Raw genomic sequence first — 27,073 nt, 5'->3', positions numbered from 1 at the left:
AGAGTTCAGGGAGAGGTGCAGCACTGGCATGACAGTGGACAAGAGGGGGTGGGTCCACTTTTACAAAGGTTTTAAAGATGGTGGAACCTTTGGCTGGGAAGCTGCTGTAGACGTGTGCCAGTAAGAGAGAGGCATGAATGAGACTCTGAATAGGGGTGAGTAACTGGCAGCTGCCTCAGAAACACATTTGTACGACAGCAGGGGGTAAAATATAGCCCCTGGATAGAGTCCCAATGAATGTTAGCACCCGGGGGGAGAGTACATGGCCAGATGTCCTGTGAGACTTATTCGTGTGTCCTAAGCAGGACTATAAGTGCCATGTGTACCGGTATGGTTGGACTCTGCCGTCAGAGGAGTACTGTGAGTCAGCAGGCCAGTGTGTGACTATGATGAGGTGATGCAGAAATCCCTGACAACTGGGATGTGCAACAACTATAAAATATTCTGAAAGTGTTTCCCCAAATAGTTAAACGCAGCTTCAGCAGAGAGATGAGGGGAGGTCACTGGATAATGGGGAATTACATTGTACAGCAGGAGCAGGGGCCCCCTTGGAAAGGGCCCCTATACATGGCGTAGGGAATGGTGCATGCGGGAACCTCTGGACCATGCCTACTGTCTGCCTGTGTATAAGATTGGCTCTGACTGATGCAGTGTAAATAACTCTCCCTATAACATTGAGTGTGTGAACTACCAGAGTTATTTTATTGCTGCAAGTGTGAGCTGGAGCAGATGAAGTGGTCATACAACCGTTATCTGCAACCGTTATGCTTGTCTGTGCTGGAGGAGAGGAGCAGTTGCAATAAACTTGTATTCTGTTTTGAACTGAGATGGCCTGGTGCCCAATCACTCCACGGTGACTGTGATCTAAAACCCTGAGTATTTAGGAGACTCCCCAGTGGTGGATGCCATACCCACGCCAAAGCCGGAGCAGTAGAGGAGAGTGACAGCAAGTGGAGTTCCAAGCAACACCCGGATACCCCAAGTCAGTGTGCTCACATTCCAACAACCGTACCAGAGGGGTTTCACAGAGCCGGTAATAGCTGCGTTTCCTTCCTCTCTGGCCGCACTCTCGTACGTCTTCTTCTCTGGTGCCAAACTCCTCATTAGGGGTGGGCTCTAGTGTCACTTCCTTCCTCCTGCTGGATCCAGACGTTACTATAAGAAATGTATTGAGATCTTGGAAAAGCCTCAGAAATTGAGTAACTATATGTAGGAGTAAACCTTCAGAGGGATGTTTTTTTCACATATAATTGTTTTTCATAAGTTAAACCCAGACCCTAAATGTTGTGAAAATAGAAAAAAGAAATCCTGATTGAAATATTTGTAAATAGATCAATGTGGTCCATTATGCATTTAGCCAAACAGGAATCTATAATTTGTCATTAGACATTCGGAAAGGATTTTCCAATGCTACAAGAACGTTTCCTTTTAACGCTTTGGAATAACTGCAAAACTTTCTATCTTTTTGACCCTCCTCTATGGTCATCAATCAATAATTATTTGACTTGTCTTTTTTTGCCCTGTTGTTTGTTTTAGCAGTGGAAATGATCATTTGTTGTGCGTAGTTCAGTCGATAAAAGGAGATACAACTGCATAGTCTCAGTTCAATATTCAATGTATTTGCTGACGACCTATTATTATATAACTACAACACAACACAATAATATTATATACAATTAATATTGCATAATTCCTAACCCTTTGATATCACTACCAAAACTATTTAGCCAACCAAAGGCATTTTAACGGCATCTGGTTTATCTCTTAACAGAAGCTCTTAATATTAATTTGTCTGAGAACTGTGCAGGAGAAGTGAGAGAATCCACCTGTATTCTGTCATCGATGAACACTAATCTCATGTGCAGAAAGAGGACACTAACTACACTTTATATCTTTGTTCACTTGTGTGCGACTCAACGCCATCATGTCCTCATCATTTATATGCTGCACAGAAACACTTTTATTTTAAGGTGTAGCCTATAATAATAATTCACATTGTATATTTTTTAGGCAGCTTAGAAAATGTAAATAGTTACCTTGGAGTTGACAGCAGGAGGAAATCTTTCTATCCTGCTGCATTACCGCATGAGAGATGATCTCGGTGTATTACACATCTGCTATGTGCAAGCACTTATCTCTGTTTAACGGATCACTGTGGTGTTTGTCATCGTTTACTTTTATTACGAAGTTTTATTACTAAACCTGGCACCTATCACTCATCAGTAATATTATATATATTACTGTGCTGGTCGACCTCCCGTTGGTGTACGCTGGCCAGAATTTTGACCCTGGGAGCCTGTTCTGGGCCTTCCACTGAATGGATTTGGATGACATTTAATATAAAAACAAAAACGTCATTGGGCAGCCACCTCATGGGTGTGTTGGAAGAGCTGCTAAGCTGATAGTGATTTTTAAAAAATGTTGACACTTACATCTAACTCATTGATAACTTAATAACTTGAAGATTTTAACCTGGGCATCTATCTATCTATCTATCTATCTATCTATCTATCTATCTATCTATCAATCTCATATCTATCTATCTATCTATCTATCTATCTATCTATCTATCTATCTATCTATCAATCTCATATCTATATCTATCTATCAATCTCATATCTATCCATCTATCTCATATCTATCTATCTATCTCATATCAATCTATCTATCTATCTATCTATCTATCTATCTATCTATCTATCTATCTAATATCTATCTATCTATCTATCTATCTATCTATCTATCTCATATCTATCTATCTATCTATCTATCTATCTATCTATCTATCTATCTATCTATCTCATATCTATCTATCTATCTCATATCTATATATCTATCTCATATCTATCTATCTATCTATCTATCTCATATCTATCTATCTATCTATCTATCTCATATCTATCTATCTCATATCTATCTATCTCATATCTATCTATCTATCTATCTATCTATCTATCTATCTCATATCTATCTATCTCATATCTATCTATCTATCTATCTATCTATCTATCTATCTATCTCATATCTGTCTATCTATCTATCTCATATCTATCTATCTATCTTATATCTATCTATCTATCTATCTATTTATCTATCTATCTCATATCTATCTATCTATCTATCTATCTCATATCTATCTATCTATCTATCTATTTATCTATCTATCTCATATCTATCTATCCATCTATCTATCTCATATCTATCTATCTATCTATCTATCTATCTATCTATCTATCTATCTATCTCATATCTATCTATCTCATATCTATCTATCTCATATCTATCTATTTATCTATCTATCTATCTATCTATCTATCTATCTATCTATCTATCTATCTATCTATCTCATATCTATCTATCTCATATCTATCTATTTATCTATCTATCTATCTATCTATCTATCTATCTCATATCTATCTATCTCATATCTATCTATCTATCTATCAATCCCCTGTATACATCCAGGGGGTAAATGTATCAATCTGCACATTCTGAATGTTGCGAATATTCGGCGACTTAGCAGGACAGATTATATCGGCAATGTCTTTACAGCCAAGTTTTGCATATTGCACATATTGGGTGACTTGGAGAATGGGCACATTAATACATTTACCCCTAGGTCTCTTCATGTATGTGAGTGTAGCTACTCTGTTTCTCCTATATATAATAAAGAGAATTCTCTTACCCCTAAAACATAAGTAAATACTGAATGTGCTATTGTTCGCTGGGTAAGGGACCAGGTAAGTCATCGTTGGGTTTTAATGACACTTTATCTTAAACATTATATAATTTAAATATGCAGCCTGTGTCTCTCCGGATAGTGTAGTGTCACAAGTCCTAGCAAGGGCATGCTGGTTCTTGTAGTTCTTCTACACAGTGCTCGAAGTGGGGCTGTATGTGCCGATAGGGCAATGCCAGTACATGCCAACACACCAACCAAAAATAGTCCTAACAAAGCTATTTCCAATAGCAAAACTAATACTTCATATCCGTTCAAGTGGAGTTCATTAATTCCATTTAAAATGACCCAGACACAGTTTAATCATGGTGATCAAACAGCAGAACATAAAAAAATAAAAGATTAAAAACACAAAAAATCAACTGTTAAAAAACAAACCACTTCAATTCAAAACCAGCATTGATGCCCCCAGGTATTAAACTTTTCAATTGATATATCCAACGCATCTCTGCCTTGACAAGTCTGATATTAGTGTCTTTTTTTCTCCAATTATTAGCAATCCTTTCAATACCCCCCAAAAAATGTTATGTAACCAACCAAATAATTCTGTCTGTTCTTAAAATGCGGTGTCTGAATGACCCGTAATATCTGATAAGGATTAAATCTCAGGTTAGGGAATACCAGCACATGAAAGACCAGTCATACCTGTTTAGTTAACTCTAACGAAAGCTGGAAAAAATTTCAATGAAGCAGCCTACAGCCCCCTCCTCTCTCCTAGGTGAACTTGGTGTCACAGACTCAGGTATTGTACAACTTGTAAGTACAAGGGGAGAGGTGTTATAGGAGGTAAAGGACGACGGCCGGTGTAGAATCCAAGGTGATAACATCTCAGAGACCAATCGTCGCTCACTCTATGCTGGGGCTGCAGGTAGAGGTACTACAGGAGCAGGACTTGGAGTAAGACGTTGGAGGGGAGGTGAGTGAAATAAAAGCTTTGGAATCCTTTACATACTGCACTCAGACGCTGAGACCGGACGGCACTGAAAGAGGATTTATTGGTGAAAACTCTACATAAAGGAGACTCATTAGTGTGATGCCGCGTGCAGTATATACAGTATAGATCCCTGAAGGTGGGACTCTATCTAGCATCAGGTACCTAATTATCTGTACAATAATTAGACTTGTTTTGCCTGTCAGTAAGACAACGTACAGTAACGATGGCACCTTACTGATATCACTAGATTACTAATAACGCCCGCTGTAGTGATAGGGTCTGAATAGGACGATGGGCTCTGTCTTCAATTCCTAATATTGTTTGTCCTCTAGTTTCACTTTCTGATACAATTCCAGTAAGCGCGTGTAAAGTGTAAGTAAAACGTTGGGATTATCAGATTATACGTCATGTGTCTGCAATTAAGTGCAACTGTAATAATGCACTTTATGTACAGTATTCATTAATAACTGCCTAATATTAGTACTTCATGCAAAAGAAAAAATGTGTTTAATAATGTAATCTATTCCTGTGTGTTCTGATGGGACTTTATATGTACAAATGCACCGTGCGCATCCTGCAGTGTGTAGTGTCTGTCTGTCTGCGCACTTGTTGAATACGAGCGTGAAGGTCCTTATTAGACAGAAACGTGGGTTGGGGCGCAGGAACGAAGATTTTTTTTCGGGGGGGGGGGGGGGGGGGCTACTATAGATTTAGATATACAAAGACTCCCAATCCTGTAGGAATTTTTGTCAGTGTTTCAGGGGTTGGTCAACCCCAGTTTCATTGTTTATCTGACTATAAAAATTAATTCATACAATATTAGCTACCAATTAGTACAATGGCCGTTAGATCAATTCAATTGTTCATCTTACAAATTTACATTTTTCATAGTCATTAACTCAGGTTTCGTTGACAGACTAATCTCATGTGATTGGGAGTATTTTTAGATCTATAGTCACCGCCTCACTGGTTATGGACTGTGCTATAAATTACTATATCTCATGTTTGTTACTGGACGCACCACACGAAATTCAGGGTAAAAGTAAAGGGAGTAGTTGTTCATCATCAATACTGGTTATTTATTAAATGATTATAAACGGAACACTTAGGAGGTATTTTTACTAAACTGCGGGTTTGAAACAGCGGAGATGTTGCCTATAGCAACCAATCAGATTCTAGCTGTCATTTTGTAGAAAGCAAAAGATAAATGAAAACTAGAATCTGATTGGTTATTATAGGCAACACCTCCACTTTTTGAAACCCGCAGTTTAGTAAATCTAGCCCTTAAAGTTCTTTAAATAAACAAATGAATCAATCTATATTAGATCTGTACTAAGACAATCTATATTACAGAACATCTTGTAGTTATACTAAGACGATCTCTCATTTAACAAAATTCCACTAGTTTAGAACAGATATTATGACTTCAGAAAGTATCATGAAGGCGTTTGTGTGGAAGTTCATGGGGGGAGGCAAGACACAGTCTTTGCCCACCCAGCAGAAATCGTAAGGGGGCAACTGTTCCCTCTGCCCCACCCCCCACAGTTCCTGCCCCTGTTATTACACTATATGTGGCTGCCACACTAACAAGCTATTATACAGCTTTATACGCCCCAACCCACGTTTCAGCTTAATAAGGGGAGATCGGGATTCTACAGCAGGTTGATGTAACTTTGTGTCTTCTGCTGTTGTAGAACTACAAGTCCCAGCATGCCTCTGCTATCTGGAGAGACACAGGCTGCTTTATTTTCTTAATTCTGTAATGTTTAAGATAAATCCCAGCAATGACTTGGCCTGGTCCCTGACAACAGCGAGCAATAGCACATTGTGTATTTACTTATTTTCTATTTAACGTTACAGAGAGACCCTCTTATTTCAGTTCTAGATACAACGATGTATTCTGTAAAGAAGGTTATTTGTTTTATGCTATGATAGAGGGTTATTAATCTGTGCGTTAGGACTAAATTCCAACGCGGTCTATGGCGGCTCCCCGTCATTCTCTCTTACAGAACTGCTGCAAGTTAATAAATGATAGTCCGCGTTAAAAAATAATCAATATATAAATCACAGAGACCTTACATGTGCGTGCAAGTAAGATATACTGTTGAAACACATTGTAAGTGCACAACACATTGAATGTATCTTTAGTTATTTAATTAATGTAAAAAAAAAATGATTACATTTGAAAATGAAGCTGTATATAAATGAGTATACAAGTAAGTAACAGCTTTTATTTTGTTTTATGATCGAATAAAAGTTTTATGTGTTCTCATGTGACCTTTGGTTATATAATGCAGTCTGTTCCGTGTGTCTATGTAGGTGCTGTGTCAGCCGGGCGCACTTTCCGGGCACTTGTTAAACATACAACTTACGTGCAAGTTGTGCTCGGACTTTTTATTGAAGGTGATTTACTTTTCGGTGTATTTATTAAGTGTCTTTTTAATTTTTTTCTGTTAGAGCTAGTGGGTGTGGTTTAATTACATTAGTTGATACAGCTGGTTAGTGCAAGCTCTATCTAACAAGTGGTGGTAAGCGATTTTATTGAGCTTGTGATTTCCACTGCTGTTTGTTTAAAGTGTGGAATTAGATCCAGAAGGCGTTGAATCCAGGGAGGGGTTTAATCTGGTAAGTGGGTAGCAAATGTTAGTACTTTCGAGTTCACTCTGGGCTATAAGAAGTTAGGTTAGCCATAATAAGATGAGTGGTAGCAGGCTTGATGATCTCACTCAATGCACATCTTGTCATATGTATGCACACGTGGAGCAATTGTTCCAAGGTTTATACTTCTGTGAAAAATGGGAGCAATTGGTCTCTTTGGAAGCCCAGGTAACTGATCTAAAGCAGACCATTGCAACATTGAGAGACATTGCCAACCTGGAGCAGAGTTTACAGCTCACCGTTGATGCGTTAGCTGAGCAGGGTGGAGCAGAGACAGAGGAGGATGCACAGGTAGACAGCTGGGTAACAGTTACTAGGGGTAGCAGAGGCAGGAAGAGGCCAGTTCTGAGCTAGGCAATCCCAGCAGATTTTCCAGATTGGATAAAGATTCTGTGGAAGTCAGTTCAGAATTCAGAGTTGGGTAACACTGCTTCCTCTAGCAACCAGGGGAATAGTCTCTCCAGCATAGAGGGGACCAAAGTTACTCAGAGACCCAGGCAGATTGTGGTGGGAGGGGATTCCATTATTAGGAAGGTAGATAGCAATCTGTTACCAGGACCGTGCATGCCGAACAGTGTGTTGTCTCCCGAGTGCTCCGGTTTTGACATATTGCAGATCGGGTGGACAGATTGTTGGGAGGGGCTGGGAATGACCCAGCGATTTTGGTGCATGTTGGCACCAATGACCGAGTTAGAGGAAGAAGGGGTGTCCTAAAGAATGTTTTTAGAGACATAGGTCGCAAACTTAAGGCTAGGACATCCAAGGTAGTATTTTCGGAAATTCTTAGAGCACTGGGCTGTTTTCTCAGTCAGTTGCCATCTTTATTGTCGAGATAGATTGCACCTGAATGAGGAGGGGGCTGCTGTGCTAGGGGGGAGGATGGTTAGAAAGTTGGAGGAGATTTTAAACTAGGATTTGGGGGGGGGATTGGCAGGCAAGTATTTACAGGATAAATATTGAGAGTAGTAAAGAGGAATTTAACAAGAGTAAACGGGGTGGAGAGGGGGAAAAGGGAAGCATAGCCGATAAGGAGAGCCCTTCTTAAAGCAAAAAGGAATACCTAAGGGAGGCAATAAACGTAAGTGTATGATGACAAATGCAAGAAGCCTGACAGTAAAAATGAGGGAGTTAGAACTAGTAGCAATGAGCGAGCAGTATGATATTATAGGTATTACGGAGACCTAGTTTTGATGATACACATGACTGGGCAGTCAACTTGGAGGCTAAACTATCTTCAGGAGGGATAGGGATCACCAATAATAGAGGCATTGTGGGTGGAAATATCCAGTGGAGGAAAAAGTTCAGAGAAGTTGCTGATAGGGATATGCTATAAACCGCCAGTTATTAGTATGATTGAGGAAGCCCAACTTCTACAGCAAATTGAAAAGGCTGCACAACTAGGTCAAATTATGGTTATGGGGGATATTAATTATCTGGACATTGATTGGAGTACTGAGACCTGCGGTACAGCTAGGGGAAATAGGTTTCTGAGCACGTTAAAAGACCATTACATGTCCCAATTAGTGGAGGAACCAACTAGGAACCGGACTATACTGGACCTAGTAATAACAAATAATGTAGACAAAATTATTAAATATTCAAGTAAGGGAGCACTTGGGTAACAGTGATCATAATATGGTCTCATTTGAAATTAGTTTCCAGAAACAGCGGTATAAGAAATCAACTAGGATTTTAAACTTTAGAAAGGCAAATTTTAATATGCTAAAGGAGTCTATAAAGAGCATAGACTGGGGCAAAGTTTTTGAAGGAAAAAATACGGAAGAAATGTGGGCTGTCTTTAAAATGTTGTTGGAAACATACACGTATAAGTTCATTCCTATGTAATAGACTTAAGTCTAAATAAATGTGGGTAAATATAAAGGTAAGGGAAGAAATGCAAGGCAACTGTTCCCTCTGCCCCACCCCCCACAGTTCCTGCCCCTGTTATTACACTATATGTGGCTGCCACACTAACAAGCTATTATACAGCTTTATACGCCCCAACCCACGTTTCAGCTTAATAAGGGGAGATCGGGATTCTACAGCAGGTTGATGTAACTTTGTGTCTTCTGCTGTTGTAGAACTACAAGTCCCAGCATGCCTCTGCTATCTGGAGAGACACAGGCTGCTTATTTTAATTCTGTAATGTTTAAGATAAATCTCAGCAATGACTTGGCCTGGTCCCTGACAACAGCGAGCAATAGCACATTGTGTATTTACTTATTTTCTATTTAATGTTACAGAGAGATCCTCTTATTTCAGCTCTAGATACCACAATGTATTCTGTAAAGAAGGTTATTTGTTTTATGCTATGATAGAGGGTTATTAATCTGTGCGTTAGGACTAAATTCCAACGCGGTCTATGGCGGCTCCCCGTCATTCTCTCTTACAGAACTGCTGCAAGTTAATAAATGATAGTCCGCGTTAAAAAATAATCAATATATAAATCACAGAGTCCTTACATGTGCGTGCAAGTAAGATATACTGGTGAAACACATTGTAAGTGCACAACACATTGAATGTATCTTTAGTTATTTAATTAATGTAAAAAAAAATGATTACATTTGAAAATGAAGCTGTATATAAATGAGTATACTAGTAACTAGGGATGTGCACCGGCGACTTTTGAGGTCTCGTGTTTTGTGTTTTGGATCCGGATTTTCTCGATGTTTTGGGTTCGGATTTGTTTCGCAAAACACCTGCCGAAAGGTTTTAATTCGGATTTAAGGTTTTGGATTCGGATTTTTTTTGAAAAAAGCATAAAAAGTTAAAAAATCAAGTTTTTGGGCTTATTTTCACTCCTACGCTATTATTGACCTCAATAACATTCAATAACAAGCATTTCCACTAATTTACCGTGTATTCTGAACACCTCACAATATAGTTATTAGTCCAAAACGTTGCAACTAGGTATCTTTCTGGACTGCGTAGAGGAGTGGTCCCCACAATATAATAAGAAAACCATCAACTGGTCTTAATCGCACCAAAACATGTACCTGGACTGCGTAGAGGAGTGGTCACCACAATATAAATTAAAAACCCTGAACTTGTATGATTCGCACCAATAATGTACCTGGACTGCGTAGAGGAGTGGGTCACCACAATATATATAATAAGAAAACCATCAACTGGTATGAATCGCACCGAATAATGTACCTGGACTGCGTAGAGGAGTGGGTCACCACAATATAAATTAAAAACCCTGAACTTGTGTGATTCGCACCAATAATGTACCTGGACTGCGTAGAGGAGTGGGTCACCACAATATATATAATAAGAAAACCATCAACTGGTATGAATCGCACCGAATAATGTACCTGGACTGCGTAGAGGAGTGGGTCACCACAATATAAATTAAAAACCCTAACTTGTATGATTCGCACCAATAATGTACCTGGACTGCGTAGAGGAGTGGGTCACCACAATATTATTAAAAAACCCTACACGGGTCTGAATTCCACCCAAAAAGTTTATGGACTGCGTAGTGTAGTGTTCCCCACAATACTATTTAAAAATTTTGCAGCAACAGTCAACGTTGTTTAATATCTGATACACCTCTATCTGGACTGCATAGTGGAGTGGCCCCGGTACCCAATTTGGTACCGGGGCCACAATACCTCCTCCAACCATGGTACAGAATATTCGTCATTGAGATCCCATCAAGTATGTTAAAGACAGACAGGGTCGAAGTGTTATTGGTTGACTTTGTAAACCAAAAAACTGTCCCTGTTGCACATAGTCGTGCAATGAAGACTGACTTTTTCATTTAAAGGCACCATCTTTCAAGTGTAGTGTTTGTATGTCATATTATACTTTTGGTAAAATTTGTTTATTTTGTTCCTCTTTATGGTAAATACTAATAGAATTAAAGTATTAAATAGAAGCGGCAGTTCCTCTTTATGGGAATTAGTAATAGAATTAAAGTATTAAATAGAATTAAAGTATTAAATAGAGTGGTATAGAGTGGTAGTGTGGTATAGAGTGGTCCCCACAATATAATAATAAAACCCTCAACTGGTCTGAATTCCACCAAACAAGTATCTGGACTGCGTAGTAGGGTGGCCCCGGTACCCAATTTGATACCGGACCACAATAAAATGAATACACCCTCAACTGGTCTGAATTCCACCAAACAAGTATCTGGACTGCGTAGTGGGGTGGCCCCGGTACCCAATTTGATACCGGGGCCACAATACCTCCTCCAAGTTCCAAATGTAGTGTTTATATTATAACATCTTAACACTACACTAATTCTAGCACGTCAAAACCTCTTGTTTTAAATAATGACAGGGCATTTAACTTTTGATTTAATTTATTGAATTTGTAGGCATTTTCTTTTACTTTTTGAACATGGCAAACGACTGTTGAATGGTCACATAATGCCCAAAAAATAGTTGCAAGATGGAATTGTCCTTGGGCCCTCCCACCCACCCTTATGTTGTTGAAATAGGACATGCACACTTTAACAAACCAATCATTTCAGCGACAGGGCCTACCAAACAACTTTGGGTGAAATGATTGGTTTGTTTGGGCCCCCACACCAATAAAACAATTCATCTCTCCCTGTACAAACTAAACAGGCTCTACTGAGGAAAGATGTCGTCCTCATCCTCAACCTCTGATTCCTCTCCCCCTACAGTGTGTACTTCCTCCTCCTCACACATTATCAATTCGTCCCCGCTGGACTCCACAACCACAGGTCCCTCTGTACTATCTGGAGGGCAGTGCTGTACTTCATAGAGGAATTGATTATTCATTTTTATAAACATTATTTTTTCAACATTGTGAGGAAGCAACCTCCTTCGCCGCTCACTGACCAGGTTCCCCGCTGCACTAAAAACTCTTTCCGAGTACACACTGGAGGGGGGACAACTCAGTTAAAAAATAGAGCCAGTTTGTACAGGGGCTTCCAAACTGCCTTTTGGAGTTCTACCATGTCACTACCTCTAGTTAATTTAGATTGCAAGGCTTGTAAATATAAATACTTTGAAGATAAAAAAAGCAGGCTGCACAGACTGTGGAGCTAGAAAGTGAAATTAAATGGACCACGTTACTTTGGTGGCTATCTAAGCCCCCCCCTTCCCCGCCCTACACTTGTAGTTGAATATAAATAAAGCAGCCTGCATAGACTGTAGAACTAGAAATTCAAATATACAAAGAAATGGACAAAGGCAGTTTGGTATCTGTCTGCATCAGATCCCCTCTCCACTAGTAGTAAAACAGAAAACTTTTCAGCCGTTATATAATCTAGAATATAAATAGAAATTGAGAAAGGCAATTTGGTATCTGTCTGCATCATAATCATCAACATCCTCCTCAGCGCCAGCTACATCAATATCCTCCTCCCGGTGTACAACATTCACACCTTCATTAGCCAAATCTGTAACTGGACTGTGGGTGATCCTTCCAGCATATGCAGAGGGCGTGCTGCAAATGCTGGATGGAGTCACCTCTTCCCGTACAGTGATGGGAAGGTCAGGGTTCACAACCAACAACACCCTTGGACTCGCCTTGGGGATTTGTGATGTCATCTGTTTAGAAGGCAGAGTTCTTTGCTGTTTTGTTGTTGTTGCTGACAGCATAACTCTCTTAAATTTTTTGTGGGGGGGGGAGGAGGAGGGCTTAGATCCTTGGGTGAAGCTGGACCACTAGTCATGAACACGGGCCAGGGCCTAAGCCGTTCCTTGCCACTACGTGTCGTAAATGGCATATTGCCAACTTTACGTTTCTCCTCAGATGATTTTAAGTTTCTCTTTTTGCTATTTTTTGAGAACTTGGGCTTTTTGGATTTTACATGCCCTGTACTAGGAGATTGGGCATCGGGCTTGCCAGACGACGTTGATGGCATTTCATCGTCTATGTCATGACTAGTGGCAGCAGCTTCAGCATTAGGAGGAAATGGGTCTTGATCTTTCCCTACTTTATCCTCCAAATTTTGGTTTTCCATTATATGTAGCACAAAAAAGCGTACCCCTAAGCCACACACACTCGGCAAAGCCTTTAAAAATTATATGCGGCACAGGAGAGTAGCACTGGACTTATACTGCTGAATCAGTGAACTTTGTAATAGCAGTACCACTGGACTTATACACTGCTGAATCAGTGAACTTTGTAATAGCAGGACCACTGGACTTATACACTGCTGAATCAGTGAACTTTGTAATAGCAGTACCACTGGACTTATACACTGCTGAATCAGTGAACTTTGTAATAGCAGGACCACTGGACTTATAAACTGCTGAATCAGTGAACTTTGTAATAGCAGTACCACTGGACTTATACACTGCTGAATCAGTGAACTTTGTAATAGCAGTACCACTGGACTTATACACTGCTGAATCAGTGAACTTTGTAATAGCAGTGCCACTGGACTTTTACTGCTGAATGTGTGAACTTGGTAATATTGCAGTACCAATGGGATTATATACTGCTGGATTGGTTTTGCAAATTTGGTTATAATTATTTTTTTTAAAAAAAAAATTATTTTAATTTTTTTTATAACTTTTTTTTTATTTTTTAAAAACTTGGGAATAATGGGGAAATAACTATGCCCTTAGAAGCACAGAGCACAGGACACAGCACCACTGGACTGAACAGGACACAGCACAGGACCCAGCAGCACTACTGAACTCAGCAGGACAGAGCACAGGACACAGCACCACTGGACTGATACTGCAGAATGTGTGAACTTTGTAATATTGCAGAACCACTGGACTTTTACTGCTGAATGTGTGAACTTGGTAATATTGCAGTACCAATGGGCTTAAACTGCAGGATTGGTTGTGCAAATTTTGTTGTAATTAAAAAAAAATGTAATTAGTTTTTTGTATTTTTTTTAAATAACTTTTTTTATTTTTTTTTTAAACACTTGGGAATATTGGGGAAATAACTATGCCCTTAGAAGCACAGAGCACAGGACACAGCACCACTGGACTGAACAGGACACAGCACAGGACCCAGCAGCACCACTGACCTCAGAAGGACAGAGCACAGGACACAGCACCACTGGACTGATACTGCACAGCACAGCACAGCACTAAACAGCACAGCACTAAACAGCACAGCACAGCACAGCACAGAACTAAACAGCACAGCACAGAACTAAACAGCACAGCACGAGATCTACCAGGACAGAGGACCACCTAACACACCCTCCCTCTACCCTGATCAATGCCCGAGTTAAGATGGCGGCGACTAGCGGGGAATTTATAGGATCCGAGTATTGCGAGATCCGACAACGGGATTATGAGTCAGAGCCTCAGTTTCAGATTTGAATTTGGCGCCAATACCCGGATCTGTCTCGGATCCGACTCAGATCGGCAACGTTCGGGTGGGCTCGGATTTCATAAATCCGAGTGCGCTCATCTCTACTAGTAACAGCTTTTATTTTATTTTATGATCGAATAAAAGTTTTATGTGTTCTCATGTGACCTTTGGTTATATAATGCAGTCTGTTCCGTGTGTCTATGTAGGTGCAGTGTCGGCCGGGCGCACTTTCCGGGCACTTGTTAAACATACAACTTACGTGCAAGTTGTGCTCGGACTTTTTATTGAAGGTGATTTATTTTTCGGTGTATTTATTAAGTGTCTTTTTAATTTTTTTTCTGTTAGAGCTAGTGGGTGTGGTTTAATTACATTAGTTGATACAGCTGGTTAGTGCAAGCTCTATCTAACAAGTGGTGGTAAGCGATTTTATTGAGCTTGTGATTTCCACTGCTGTTTGTTTAAAGTGTGGAATTAGATCCAGAAGGCGTTGAATCCAGGGAGGGGTTTAATCTGGTATGGAGCTAGCAAATGTTAGTACTTTCGAGTTCACTGTAGGCTATAAGAAGTTAGGTTAGCCATAATAAGATGAGTAGTAGCAGGCTTGATGATCTCACTCAATGCATATCTTGTCATATGTATGCACACGTGGAGCAATTGTTCCAAGGTTTATACTTCTGTGAAAAATGTGAGCAATTGGTCTCTTTGGAAGCCCAGGTAACTGATCTAAAGCAGACCATTGCAACATTGAGAGACATTGCCAACCTGGAGCAGAGTTTACAGCTCACCGTTGATGTGTTATCTGAGCAGGGTGGAGCAGAGACAGAGGAGGATGCACAGGTAGGCAGCTGGGTAACAGTTACTAGGGGTAGCAGAGGGAGGAAGAGGCAGGCCAGTTCTGAGCTAGGCAATCCCAGCAGATTTTCCAGATTGGATAAAGATTCTGTGGAAGTCAGTTCAGAATTGGTAGCGTTGGGTAACACTGCTTCCTCTAGCAACCAGGGGAATGGTCTCTCCAGCATAGAGGGGACAAAAGTTACTCAGGGACCCAGGCAGATTGTGGTGGTAGGGGATTCAATTATTAGGAAGGTAGATAGGGCAATCTGTTACCGGGACCGTGCATGCCGAACAGTGTGTTGTCTCCCGGGTGCTCGGGCTTGCGGATTGGGTGGACAGACTGTTGGGAGGAGCTGGGAATGACCCAGTGATTTTGGTGCATGTTGGCACCAATGATCGAGTTAGAGGAAGAAGGGGTGTCCTAAAGAATGTTTTTAGAGACATAGGTCGCAAACTTAAGGCTAGGACATCCAAGGTAGTATTTTCGGAAATTCTTAGAGCACTGGGCTGTTTTCTCAGTCAGTTGCCATCTTTATTGTCGAGATAGATTGCACCTGAATGAGGAGGGGGCTGCTGTGCTAGGGGGGAGGATGGTTAGAAAGTTGGAGGAGATTTTAAACTAGGATTTGGGGGGGGGATTGGCAGGCAAGTATTTACAGGATAAATATTGAGAGTAGTAAAGAGGAATTTAACAAGAGTTAACGGGGTGGAGAGGGGGAAAAGGGAAGCATAGCCGATAAGGAGAGGCTCTTGTTAAAGCAAAAAGGAAAACCTAAGGGAGGCAATAAACGTAAGTGTATGATGACAAATGCAAGAAGCCTGACAGTAAAAATGAGGGAGTTAGAACTAGTAGCAATGAATGAGCAGTATGATATTATAGGTATTACTGAGACCTGGTGGGATGATACACATGACTGGGCAGTCAACTTGGAGGCTAAACTATCTTCAGGAGGGATAGGGTAAATAAAGGGGGGGATTATGTCTTTATATTAAGCCAGAGTTAAAACAAAGTATTCAGTAAGTTATTTACAATAATATTGGTGATAATATAGAGGCATTGTGGGTGGAAATATCCAGTGGAGGAAAAAATTCAGAAAAGTTGCTGATAGGGATATGCTATAAGCCGCCAGATATTAGTATGATTGAAAAAGCCCAACTTCTACAGCAAATTGAAAAGTTTACACAACTAGGTCAAATTATGGTTATGGGGGATATTAATTATTCGGACATTGATTGGGGTACTGAGACCTGCGGTACAGCTAGGGGAAATAGGTTTCTGAGCACGCTAAAAGACCATTACATGTCCCAATTAGTAGAGGAACCAAACTATACTGGACCTAGTAATAACAAATAATGTAGACTTAATTATTGAATATTCAAGTAAGGGAGCACTTGGGTAACAGTGATCATAATATGGTCTTATTTGAAATTAGTTTCCAGAAATTACAGTATGAGAAATCAACTAGGATTTTAAACTTTAGAAAGGCAAATTTTAATATGCTAAAGGAGTCTATAAAGAGCATAGACTGGGGCAAAGTTTTTGAAGGAAAAAATACGGAAGAAAAGTGGGCTGTCTTTAAAATGTTGTTGGAAACATACACGTATAAGTTCATTCCTATTTGATAGACTTAAGTCTAAATCAATGTGGGTAAATAAAACGGTAAGGGAAGAAATGCAAAGGAAAAAGTGTGCATTCATCTGTCATTCATCATATGTCTGCCCGGAGTTCTGAAGTATTGGTACTTTGTGTTTATTGCTGTGTACTATGTCACCCTGTATGGTCGCCTGTTTGTATTATGTACGGCGCTGCGGAAACCTTGTGGCGCCTAGCAAATAAATGATAATAATAATAATAATTCATCATCATTTAATTATTTATTTATATAGCGCCACTATTTTCGCAGCACTGTACCGAGGACTCAATCACATCAGTCCCTGCCCCATTTGAGCTTACAATCTAAATACCCTAACACACACACAGACCGAGAAAGACTAAGGGCAATTTAATAGCAGAGAATTAAGCTATCATGCTTTTGGAGTCTGAGAGGAAACCCACGCAAAAACGGGGAGCACATACAAATTCCACACAGATAAGGCCATGGCTCAGGAATCAAACTCATAACCCCAGTGCTGTGACTTTAGAACTTTAGAAAGGCAAATTTTAATATGCTAAAGGAATCTATAAAGTGCATAGACTGGGGCAAAGTTTTTGAAGTAAAAAATATGGAAGAAGAGTGGTCTGTCTTTAAAATGTTGTTGGAAACATACACGTATAAGTTCATTCCTATGGGAAATAAATGTAAAAGAATTAAGTCTAAACCAATGTGGCTCAATAAAAAGGTAAAGGAAGAAATGCAAAGGAAGAAGCGTGCATTTAAATTGTTTAAGTCTGAAGGGTCTGAAGAGTCCAAGGGTACAAGGAATGTAATAAAACATACAAAAAGGAAATTAGATTGGCTAAACTAGAAAATTAAAAACAAGTTGCAAAAGAAAGTAAGACAAACCCCAAAAACGTTTTTTAAGTATATAAATGGCAAAATAATTAAAAAAGATAACATAGTACCCCTAAGAAGTGAGATGGGTAGATTGATAAATGAAACTAAGGAAAAAGCAGAGGTATTAAACACTTTCTTTACTTCAGTATTTACTAGAGAGGAACAAATGGTAGGAATAATACATAATAAAGGAAATTAAACCGTACCATTAATTAATTCTTGGCTGACAAAGGAAGAAGTTCAAAGGCGACTGAAGAATATTAAGATAAATAAAGCTCCAGGTCCAGATGGCATACACCCAAGGGTCCTTATGGAGTTAAACTCAGAAACAGCAAGACCGCTATTCTTAATTTTCATAGATTCAATCTCATCAGGCTCAGTACCAAGGGATTGGCAATTAGCAGAGGTGGTGCCGTTGTGTTAAAAGGGGACAAGATCACAACCAGGGAATTATAGACCTGTAAGTCTGACATCCATAGTGGGGAAACTACTGGAAGGTATATTAAGGGATAGTATTCAGGATTACTTGATGCGCAATAAGATTATTAGTGGGAATCGGCATGGATTTGTGAGGGATAGGTCATGTCAAACTAATCTTATTAGTTTCTATGAGGAAGTTAGTGGGAACTTAGACCCGGGCAGCACAGTAGATGTGGTCTACTTAGATTTTGCAAAGGCCTTTGATACAGTGCCACACAAGAGGTTAGTTTACAAAATAAGGGAACTGGGTCCACGAAACAACATTTGTACCTGGGTAAAAAACTGGTTAGAGAATAGGGAATAGAGAATTGTGATAAATGGAACATTTTCTAATTGGTCAAAAGTCTTAAGTGGAGTACCTCAAGGTTCCGTACTGGGACCACTCCTTTTTAATATATTTATTAATGACCTCTGTGATGGTTTAGGGAGCAAAATTTTCATTGTTGTAGATGACACTAAACTCTGTAAGGTAATAAAATCAGAGCAAGATGTAGCTTCTCTACAGAGGGACTTAAATAAACTGGAGGATTGGGCGTCCAAATGGAATATGAGGTTTAACACAGATAAATGTAAGGTTATGCATTCAGGGATCAAAAAGGAGCACGCAATGTATATAAATTAAATGGCATTAATTTAGGGGAATCTATAATGGAAAAGGATTTGGGAGTGCTCGTAGACAGTAGACTTAGCAATAGTGCTTAATGTCAAGCAGCAGCTGCAAAGACAAATAAAGTATTGGCATGCATAAAAAGTAGGGATGAGCGGGCTTGGATTCTCGCAATCCAAGCCCACCCGAACAGTGCGGATCCGAGGCCGATCCAAGCACTGTTCGGGAACTTCCGGGCGGAAAATGGAGCCAAACCGAGGCTATGACATCCAAGTCTCGCGTCGGATCTCGCAAGACTCGGATGCCATAAATTCACCGCTCGCGGCCGCCATCTTCATTCTGGCTGCGATCACTCATGAGGGAGGTCCTGATCAGTTTAGTTGTTCTTTGTGCTTTGTCCAGTGCTCTGTCCTGCTGAGTCCAGTGGTGCTTTTGTCCTGTGCTCTGTCCTGCTGAGTCCAGTGGTGCTGCCTGCGTCCTGTGCTCTGTTCTGCTAAGGGCATAGTTATTTCAAATTTATTCAAAAGTTATAAAAAATGTAAAAAGTAATTATAAAAAACTTATACAATTTTTTTTTCAAAAAAAATATAAAAAAAATTAAAAAAAAAATTATACAAAAACAATTGAAAAAAAACATAAAAAAATTTGTTTAAAAATACTAGGTACTGATATTTCAAAGTCAAACTACGTTCTCTGTTGCTGCTGTACCCAAAAATAATAGGTACTGCTATTTAAAAGTCAAACTACGTTCTCTGTTGCTGCTGTACCCAAAAATAACTGCGGCCTTAACAGCTATGTTGGTGTTAGACGTGCATCCGGTGTCTGCCATCTGTGCAGTGGAATTCAGACCAGTTGGAGGATGTAGGAGCAGCCATCTGTGCAGTGGAATTCAGACCAGTTGGAGGAGGTACCGGGCCCACTCCACTACGCAGTCCAGAAAGCTACCTCGGTGCAACGTTTTGGACTAAAAACAATATTGTGAGGTGTTCAGAATAGACTGGAAATTAGTGGAAATGATTGTTATTGAATGTTATTGAGGTTAATAATAGCGTAGGAGTGAAAAGAAACAAAAAAAAATGGATTTTAGCACCTTTTTATGCTTTTTTAAAAATAAATCAGAACCCAAAACCCTAAATCAGAACCAAAACCTTTCGTCAGGTGTTTTGGCAAAACAAATCAGAACCCAAAACCTCAAGCTAATCAGAACCCAAAACACAAAACACTAAAAGTGGCCGGTGCACACCCCTAATTAAAAGAGGCATAGATACAAGGGAAGACATTTAATTTTGCCACTGTATAAATCGTTGGTAAGACCTCATCTTGAATACAGAGTACAGTTCTGGGCACCACTCTATAAAAAAATATATTTTGGAACTAGAAAGGGTTCAGAGAAGGGCGACAAAATTGATAAAGGGTATGGAGTCATTAGGTTATGAGGAAAGGTTAGCCAGTTTAGGCATGTTTACTTTAGAAAAGAGGCGTCTAAGGGGAGATATGATTACTATGTACAAATACATTAAGGGTCGATACAGAGAACTTTCATGGAAACTTTTTACCCCAAGGACTATACACAGGACAGGTGGTCACCCTCTAAGGTTAGAGGAGAGGAAATTTCACAACCAGCAAAGGAAGGGGTTCTTTACAGTAAGGGCAGTCAAGATATGGAATTCAATGCCAGGGAAGGTTGTGATGGCAGATTCAATAGATATGTTTAAGAAAGGGTTAGACAAATCTTTAGCGGAAAAGTGTATCCAGGGATACGACCATTAATTAAATTAAAGGATAGTAGTGGATATAGGGTAAAAATAGGACTGCAATATTGGGTCTGGAGGGATTTTTCCCAATTGAAACAGATTGGCGGTTGCTTACTCTGGATCAGTTTCAAATATAAGTGCAGGATCGCAGGAGATCCAAATAGGGTGAACTTGATGGACTGGTGTCTTTTTTCAACGTTATCATGTAACTATGTAAGACAAATCCCCTCAATGGAGTTGGATGTTGTGACATTCACATCGTGGTTGTCAGATAAAGCCTTCCTTAGTATGTAACAGCTCAGTGATAACATTTATCGGTGTACGTACATGGTTACACCATTTGCGCTTTCCTGTGTTTTTGACTGTTTTATTATATTAGGTATTTTCTCTGATTGGGACCTTGTGGGAGATGCAGCATTTGTGACTTCAAAATATCATTGGAATAAAGATTTTGGAGGTGCAGAGTCTGGAATGACGGGTGTTAGGTTAGTAATAAAACTGAGCAATAAAAGTTAATGGTACTATAAACCAAAGTAGACCATTAACTAGAGATAAGTGAGTACACATTCCACAGAAGTGTCACACACCAAGATCAGTCCTACAGAAAAGACTGCGCTGGTAAAATTGTCAAGACACGGTTTAATGGGTGCCTTATAGAGAACACAATGTGTGTTATATCCCAATTAATGTGCAGAAATCCTTGAAACAATTTTATTGCGCATGAGATATATTTATGGTTGTTTTTAGTTATCTGTTCATCATAATCTTGAAGTTACGTGCAGAGTGTAGAATCAGTTTTGCAAACTCCTCCGAAGATTGTTCAAATGTGTTAACTAAACTAATCAGCTAATTAACGAAGGGCGATTTGGAGTCCCTGGAGACTATATAAACTAGTGGCACATTTAGCCACGAGAAATGGAAAGCACCAGCTATTTTGTACACAGGGGAACCAACCAGATACTTCAATCGCAAAATGAATAAATATAAAAGGAATCCATAATTTAAGTTACCAATAGGAATTGAACCCATGACAACAGGTGACCCCCAAGTAACTATAAGTCATTGACTTGCATTACTTTCTAATTCTCTCCACTAACTGAGCTCGCAATATCCCAATTGTTGCTTCCAACAGTTATCTTATACAGTTATATTTCACCTGTATGTTTGTATTACAAGTATTAAAATAGAGTATTTTTCAGTTTAGTCTCATGATCACTTTTTAGAGAAGTGTTGTTTGCATTAAAGTGTTAATTTATTTTACGTTGCTAAATTAGCTTGCAGTAGAAAAGAATATTTATCCTTCTTCTTCCTGCTTTCCAAACCAGATGCATGTCCAGTCGAAAGACTAAACTATATAACTATATCACAGGTTATGTCCCTCAGAAAAGTTGGGCATTATAACTGAAACATTGAAAAGATTCATTAAAACACCATATTCATTGGATTGCTGTATTGCATATATATATTTATATGGTTTAATATATCTAAAAGTTAAATTGTTAATAGCTGTCATGTGGCAAGTGCAAGAGGGGGTATGGAGGTCATGGCTCACCCCTTGCTATGAAAATTCACATTGCACAGGGGGGTGGGGCAAAAACGATGCGCTTGTATCATTAAGCCCTGCCTCCACCAAGACCCGTCAGGATACCTACTCTTCCGGAAGTCCGGGAGGAAATACAGGAACCTCCCGGAAATTTCGGGAGAGTTGGCAAGTATGGATGAGAGTGACTGATGTATGATCGGGGGTAGAGAGGAGAGCTGGTAAAAAGATGGGGAAACTGATTGATATGTAAAGTATCCAGAGGAGAGTGAGTATACACGGAGCAAAATGTGTCACTTGGCCTATCAGTAAACCACAATCCTGCTTGTAACAACATGGAACTAGATCACTACAAACACACCCGCGTCACAAAGTGTATCAATCGTATAGGAAACAGATAAGTGAAATGACATCTGTGTCTGTCACCACATCTGAGATTATCATTAAAGATAACGTTATAAGGGAACTTATGCAAGTCTGCTAAGTTTCCTCATCATCATGCTTAATATATAGAGGAAGAAATAGACTAGTATTCATCTAGTATGAGTATTTATCTAGAAAGGCTGGCCATAAATCATTACTATCAGCTCATCTCTAAGGCACTGAGAAACATTAATAACTAAGACTACGTTCATTCCAACAAAGCGGTTCACATTGTGGTTGACATGTACTAAGGCGTAATATGCTATAGTACATTTTTATAAATATATAAAGGGCACAGCCATAAACCAAAAAGGAAATATGTTGTACCAACAGCCAAAACTAGCCAGCAACTCCTCTGACTGCAAGTGCTCCACCACAACAGATAATTAGATCTGATACAATTAGAGCGCTCATTCACCCTTACCAGGGAGAGACATTTGCTAAATAACTGTTATTATATGTATGCTAATGCAAGAAGAGAAACTGTTATACAGTCTAATGCTAGTGTTGTTGATGGTAAACATTGTTAGCCATAACTGTTACCAGTATAGATATAATTGTGTTACAAGGTTTGAATCTCTGGTTAATTTAAGTGTCAGTTTACCAATATTAAATTGTTGCAAGAGTTGCCACACAATCCTGTTGGGAAATTAAAATGGTTGTGTGTTTGCCCTTAGAGGTTACTAATATTAGCAATGTTTTGAGTATTCCTGAAAATACAGAGAGTGTGGTAGGAAGAGCTATTATTCAATACTTAAGACTGGATATGGTTTATTCCATTTCATATATAGAGAAGATTAAATTAATGTATCAATGACTGATCATAGCGCAACTCGTTCTAATTATAAGGATTTCACATTGGGTAATTATAGGTAAAGTATAGCATATACTTCATGTACCACCAGACACATATATGGCACAGTGGGGTACAGTAACGAGTGTTTTGATAATTGTTGACTTAAGTGATATCTTGAGACAGTGAGACACTGTTATATTTATATGTCTGTGTATATTTGATGCTAAAGTTTTAGGGTCATAATACCTGCTAATTAAATAAGTAATACTGATTACTTTATTATATTGGCTTATCTAAATAATAGGTAAATAGCGGATTTGGGAAAATCCTTGAATCAACCCCTAAGTGCTCAAACTCTGGAGTACTCATCCCATGTCTGTATATATAATATAATATATACACAGTATATATTTTATGTTTATTATCCAATAAACTCACCATTAACTCTTGCACGGCACTGCAAATTAAACCTGAACTACTAAAGTGAAGTATGGGGGATATCTATTAAAAGTGCTCAGATAACTACTCTCATTTTCTATGCCACCAAAAATGTATACACTGTGACTGGGCTACACCAACTTTATAAAGTAGCTACAGGACAGTAGTCTTCATATATTTAGTAATAAAAAATTACGCACCAAATTATAATAAAAACAAATCATTTGTACTTCAGTTGGCATGCATCAAGTGAGAGTAAGGGAGTAATAGTCTCATATCCATACTCCCTACTATAGAACTGAGCACTTCTGTTTGTAGTAATAGCTTGTAGTTGACTGGAAAATCTCCAATCTCTGGGATTATACTATGCAGAATCACTGTGTATGTACTATTTTAGAACAGATTCCTTGCATAGCTGTCACTCAGCTATATATTGTCACATGTCATTGATTGTGAATTCAGATTGAATCTTGTCCATGAGCCAGCTGAACTTTGTCATTACAAAAAGGCACATTCACCTTATATGGAACTGAGACTTATCTGCTAAATGGCTTTATTTTGCCAGATGGTATCCCAGGTACATCAACCTTCAGTATGATGTATGTTATGTATCTATATTCCATACAAGAATAATATAATTATAGCTATAAAAACTGGAATTAATTTGATTCTTAAATAATAAAAATAATTGAAATCTTCTATAAAGCAATATTTCCTCTGAGGCACAGCAACAGCAGACTAAGTAAGCAATTGCATCAGCATAAAGTCATCAAACAATTCAGTTGCTAGAATTAACTGAACTAACAATATAAATCGTTGGTAAGATCTCATCTTGAATACGGAGTACAGCTCTGGGCACCAGTTTATAAAAAGACATTTTGGAACTAGAGAGGGTTCAGAGAAGGACAACAAAATTAATTAAGAATATGGAGTCATTAAGTTATGAGAAAAGGTTAGCCAGTTTAGACATGTTTACTTTAAAAAAGAGGCATCTTAAAGAGCATATGATTACTATGTACAAATACATTAAGGGTCAATACAGAGAACTTTCTTGTGAACTTTATACCCCAAGAACTGTACACAGGATATGCGGTCACCCCTAAGGTTAGGGGGAGGAAGTTTCCCAACCAGCAAAGGAAGGGTTTCTTTACAGTAAGTGCAGTCAAGATTTGGAATTCACTGTCAGGGAAGGTTGTCATGGCAGATTCAATTGATATGTGTAAGAAAAGGTTAGACAAATTTTTAGATGAAAAGGGTATCCAGCAAGGTAAAAGCAAGGACAGTAGTGGATCCAGGGAGAAATAGGACTGCACCATTGGGTCCCGATTGAAACAGATTGGCGGTTGCTTAATCTGGATCAATTTCAAATATAAGAGAGAGCTCACAGAAGATCCAAATAGGACAATTCATATTGGACAACTGAAAACATGTGGCAATTAGCTTAGCATAAAATGCAGTTCCTCTCTGGCATACCAAGCTATCTCCAACTCTTGGCTCTCCTGGTCTCTGTAGTCCCACAAGTCACTATCTGCTTCACACATCTTTTAGCTCTCAGCTTTCCTTGTCTCTCACTCCAATCTCATCCATCTCTCTATCTCATGAGGTGTCAAGAAACTGGACTGAGAACTTTTTATTCATCACCCGTTTCTCACGGTTTAATGTACTTTTTAATCCTTGGCCCAGTCTAAGTATATACACCAGAACATCGGTATATTATGTGTATTATTATTTCATGTTATTAGGTGCATTTTGCCCTTGCTATTACCTGCAATATTGTGTGTATTAGAAATATAAAGAATATTGCCATATTGTGTGAATATAACAGTACAGCAGCAGTCATTTTGCTTGTGTTAGCTAATGTAATTACCATGCGTCTCAAATGTCTATTGTTATGAGGTGCAGCTTAGATTTGGTTTGTAATCAGATCAATGTCTGAGTTAACTAGCTGGCAGCCCAAGCTAATTAGCTAGGTCAATAGGTAATCTGAGAGGTAATTAGGTTAGAACTTCTAGATAATATGCAATGTGCCTCCACAGTAATATACTGGGTGAAATAGCATTGGGAAATGTATCAATATGTATCAATACAAATGTTATTGTATCAAAATGTATCACAGATTCAAATTGTGTAACACTGCTGATACAATGTGTCAAAAGTCTTATTGTTTCATGTAAGTGTGCAGTGTCATTCCCTGCTGTAATATTGTAACCTCATGTTTAGTGTATCCAGCCAAAATAGCTAATTGAATTAAGCAATTCTATTGTATAATCAAGGTAACAGGGACAGTATGTCTAGCAGCTAAAGTGTCCCTGCTGTTAGGGGGAAGTTTGAGACATTTGACCCTACTTTCTGTGTATACAGGGAAGAATATAGGGAGATCAGAATGCTAGGGGAGCTATTGTAGCTTGGAGGATCCTGGTGAACAAGACATCAGCGAAAAAGACTCTGGGCCAGGCATCGTGGTGCCGCTGGAGGAAACCCTACCAGGACAGGGTCAGTGTGAGCCAGTAACCCAGGCTGGGAAACACCATAACTGTTTTGATAATCGGTAGTGGTAATATTGCGGGAGGATAAGACTCTGAAAGAGACTGAGATTATTACTTTGGAGTGCTGTCTGCAAGAGGATGCTGGAGGATACATGCTACCATTTACCTGTATCTTGTGAACGTCTTGTGGAGTTGTGCTGTTGTAATAAAGTCTTCTTTTGGATATACTCTGGTCTACCCGAGTGAGTGGAATACCACAGAGGGTAACTGCCATCCCAGCTAAGGGTGGTATCCTCACATGAGGGTTTGTGTCCCTAATGTAAGCTGCCTCCCAACCTCTTTCTGACTCTTAAGAGATCTACCTGGGGCCAGGCTCTCAGACACCTCTTCTCTTGCTTATCAAGAACCTCACTATTGCACCAGGATAATCCTAAAAGCTCCAAGTGAAGAGATATATTCGCATATGGTACATTATTCAACCCCTGGAGATAGGTACACCCACACAAATAGTTAAGTCTAAGAGAGAACACTAGAAAACACCTAATGTGTCTTTTGGGCACTCTAGGGACAATAAAGTAAATTAATATAAAACTTACTGAAATTTTATTAGTATTTCTTAAAAT

At 39.1% G+C, this 27,073-nt stretch overlaps 1 protein-coding gene across 3 annotated transcripts in view; it reads left to right on the top strand.

The window, feature by feature from the left end:
• The first annotated feature begins 6 nt into the window (after window positions 1–6).
• Window positions 7–27,073, top strand: part of LOC142150966 (beta-1,3-galactosyltransferase 5-like) — an 82,669-nt gene continuing 55,602 nt past the window's right edge. For 2 of the 3 annotated variants that reach the window (XR_012691115.1, XM_075206175.1), the window contains exon 1: window positions 7–982. The gene's annotated coding sequence lies outside the window, so the exon portion shown is untranslated. Of the gene's footprint in view, window positions 983–4,455; window positions 4,656–27,073 lie in introns of those variants that run through there. The other variant, XM_075206176.1, reaches the window with a different exon arrangement.

The sequence above is a fragment of the Mixophyes fleayi genome, chromosome 4, assembly GCF_038048845.1.
Source record: "Mixophyes fleayi isolate aMixFle1 chromosome 4, aMixFle1.hap1, whole genome shotgun sequence".
NCBI lineage: Eukaryota > Metazoa > Chordata > Amphibia > Anura > Limnodynastidae > Mixophyes > Mixophyes fleayi.
Note: the sequence above shows the minus strand (reverse complement) of the source record. Positions and strands in the feature narration are given on the sequence as shown.